Source organism: Bombus impatiens, unplaced genomic scaffold (genome assembly GCF_000188095.3).
Source record: "Bombus impatiens unplaced genomic scaffold, BIMP_2.2 scf_4016, whole genome shotgun sequence".
NCBI classification, from domain to species: domain Eukaryota; kingdom Metazoa; phylum Arthropoda; class Insecta; order Hymenoptera; family Apidae; genus Bombus; species Bombus impatiens.
Window position 1 is genome coordinate 631,571 of NT_180435.1, and position 3,683 is coordinate 635,253.

The window sequence follows — 3,683 nt, forward strand, 5'->3', positions numbered from 1 at the left end:
CGCCGTATTCGTAGTCGTCCTTCTCCTCGTCGACAGACGATTCTCTTCATCCTCGACTATTCTCTCCTTCTCTTTCGATACTCGGTCTCTCGCGCGGAGGAAAGGCTACGTAGGTAAGAACGGACAAAAAACGGTAGATCGAGAAGATCAGGCTTCTTACCCAGAAGATTTTCTTGCGGACGTGTTTCCGGCAGGGAGGCCGCAATAAATTCAGCCGTACGGTTACTCAGTAGTACAAAGAGATTATTACGGGGAAAGATGACGAGCAGGGACCAAGGGGAAAAAAAACGATTTCGTTTCGGTAGATGGACGAGACGAAGGACCGATTCTTTCATCTCTGGTGAGCGTGCGGCGATCAGAAAAGTCACGGCGGCTCGTTGCGTGGTCGTTAACGAACGCGTTTAAAGGATCACGCGCCGATCGCAATTACCTAAGAAACGAAACGACTTTGACCGGCATTCGCTCGACCCAATGTTATATTCTCGGCGAAGGAATCATAAGAGGCAAAAGGCGTCAGGTAATATCGCACGGCGCGAAGACTATTAGAGGAACGAAGAAAAGTCGTAGAGATGTTATTTCGACGCCTACGCGGCGGCTTTATCGCCTGGGAAATTGCGTTAGCACGGTAAATTCTACACCCGCCCATTTCGTTCTCCCTCTATTTCTCCTTCTTCATCCCTCTTCGTCTCTCAGCAACCGCTTTCATTCCGTTCTTTCGTCGCAGCCGCTTGCAGAGGCTGCCGCGAACCGAAAAAAGACAGAGTGCACGCGCGTCGTTAACGCCCGCGGAATTTAATTGAGTCCCGCCGAGACGTCCTCTTTTTAACGCGCCGCGCCGCGCCGCTACGATTTTTCGGCGAGCCGGATTTCCCGACGGCGCGATTCTTCCCCGAAATTATTCATCGCCACGGCAATCAGAGAAAAAGAGAACGACCGGCAAAGGAGAAATCGAGATAGAAGCCGAATGGTATATCAACGTCCAAGCTACTTCTTTAATCCGTCTTTCCGTGCGGTACGATGGCGAGATTCCATGCGAAATTAATTACGCCACTTAACGCGTTTCGCGGCTCGGATACGTTAGCGTGCCACTCTTTATCGGATGAAACGGCGAATTTGTCGGATCGCGAGCAGCGCCTCTCAATTAGCCGAAATCGATCGACCGTCGCGACACGAATCCACTTTGTATCCGAGACGTTGTTTCCGAAATCGGTCGAGATAAAGAAAGATCCGTTGGAGAATGATCGCGATGCGAGTTGATCGAGAGGCAAATGCGAATTCGGTGGGAACACGGCAGCCAAATATATTTCACTCGTCGGTTTTAATTGCTGCGTGTGTATGAATGGCCAGGATATTTGCTCTACCCCGAACGCTCGGTCTACGTCCAGCGGAAAAATACTATCGCCACGCTCCACCTCGCCGCGTCGATCGATGATCGTTAATTCGCTCGGAAATTACGTCGACGCGGTCGTTCTCGACGACCGTCAACGCGCTCTACGTCCGATCGATCTCGTCGGTTTCCAATCGCTAATTCCTCCGATCAACAGACGATATACCTATCGACGGGAAAATCAGCTACTCTGTACGAAACGAGGAATTTTTCGCACGAATAGAGTCGGAGAGTCGATAACCTTTGATTTACATAGTTCGCGTGACGTAACGCCGAGGCTCGAGCATCGCTGCTGTAACGATAAATAAAATACAACGAGATCGATAGAAGAGAATTAAATTAGGAGAACGCCAGAAAGGACGTTGACCCGAGAAAGAATCTCACTCGACGAATAAAATAGGGGAAAAAGTTTCGTTCCGCGTTGTTATTCGTTCGTCGGAGGAATTCCGCGTTCTTGTTCACGGAAAACGATGGAACTGAGTCGTCGCCAATAAAGTGTAACGCACGTTACACGAACGAGGCATTAAGCTATCGATTTGTCGGGGAACACGAGCATCCCCGGCCACAGCAGGCACAGACCGGTCTCGTCGAGTCACTCGCCGTTTTCTATTTCCTCGTGGATCACCCTGCGCCAGTAAATAGATATGAACTGCCGGTTTCGAAATAAAGCCAATAAGCTCTGCGAGCGAGCGGCTCGTAGTACGAGTTGTCGGAAGAGGGAATCTTGCGGATAGACGAAAAGGGGCAGAGGAAGCCTTCTCCGTCTGTCCGTTCGTTCCTTCCTTATTCCGTGGCTACGTAGCTCTAGGAACGAAACGGTTCCTCTCTCCCTCGGTGAACCGTAATATTGCCACCATAATCGCAATTCCGATGGTGTAGCTCCGGTCGAGCGGGGCAAAAGGAGTTAGAGAGAAGACTTAGGGGGTTGCGTGGGGGATGGACGAACTTTCAGTCTAGCGGAGGGTTTGTGGATCTTAATATATATCGAGCTCTCGTTCCCGACCATCGTCCCTCGCCCTTGGGGCTGCCTGCAACCGGGCGCACGTACTACTCTCTTGCTCGTGCTACGTGCATCACATTCTACCGGCTGTTCCATAGGAACGCGCGTTACCGCGGGCCACGAGTAACACGGTCCACGGAATCGCGAAAGTTAAATTAACTGGAGGGCAAGTTGCGCCGGCGGAAATACGATCCAACAGCTTGCGCGTCTATCGTCAATGCGAAATCGTTTTTTGCGGAATCGTTTCTTGCGAAATCGACCATCGCGAATCACGTTCAGGCTGCTGAGACAAAGACTCTCTCGATAGAACGTGCTTCGAGTATTTGCACGCTCGAGCAAACTTTTCCCCAATATATCGTGTACTTTGTACGAAACATTTTGAATTTTCATTAACGCAGTAGCAAGACGAGGTTATTATTCGTCGAACCTCGGTACGTAACGAGATCAGGAAACGAACAAAAAGTAGGTTTGATCGGTTTGGTTCGCGAGAGGATTCGCTTAACGGGAAAACGGCTGGGCGAAAAGTTTCTCGTTGCTCCTTTTAAAGAAGCGGTAGAGGTATTCGATACGAAGTAGATGAAAGAGGGTCGTGCCCGAGCAAGTGCACATATGTGTGGCCGAAAGAGCTGACCACCCTCCGTATGGTGCTAGGGTGGTTGCACGGCAATCCTGAACTTTATGTAGCCGTTTATTCGGCACCCTCGGTCTGATACAGCGGCGCCTCAGGATGGGGAAAGTGCGTGGAAACACCATTTAAGCAGCATTTCCATGGGTCTCGGGCGTTAACTGAGATTTCTCTTTCGATGGCTGCGTTACGCGGAAAAGGGAGAAAATATCGAGGCGAAAAGAGGGTAAAGAAACGATCGGATGAGAATTTATTCCTGGATTATTCGTCGGGGGATCACTGAATAGGACAAATCGTTCTCTCTCTCGGCATCGGAGCGTTGCGAAGCAATTTTCAGCCGTCAGATTTATGATCGGGAAATCGACTCCTGACGGCGAGGTTTCTGCGAAAATTCGATTACACCGCGCCGATGTCGGTATTTCGATTCGTCGCGTGGAAAAATCGCCGACAATCGCGTCAACTTCCGCGACGAAACTGTCGACGGTTACGACCGGACCTTCGAACGAGGCATCTACATCGTCCAAGGACGACCCTAGATCCAGGTTTATCGCGTTCCACGAAAAACGATTCTCGCCTCGCCTCGTATTTTCGCGCCACTCGACAAACGGGAAAGAATTTCTATTTGAAACTCGTCGCCGAGGGAATTCAGCGGTTGTCTCGCGGTAGGGTAT

General features: G+C 50.5%; 1 protein-coding gene across 2 annotated transcripts in view; it reads right to left on the reverse strand.

Annotated features, from left to right (window-relative positions):
* Positions 1–3,683, reverse strand: part of LOC100745112 (ephrin type-B receptor 1-B) — a 97,758-nt gene that overhangs the window by 14,682 nt on the left and 79,393 nt on the right. The gene's annotated exons all lie outside the window — the stretch shown is intronic.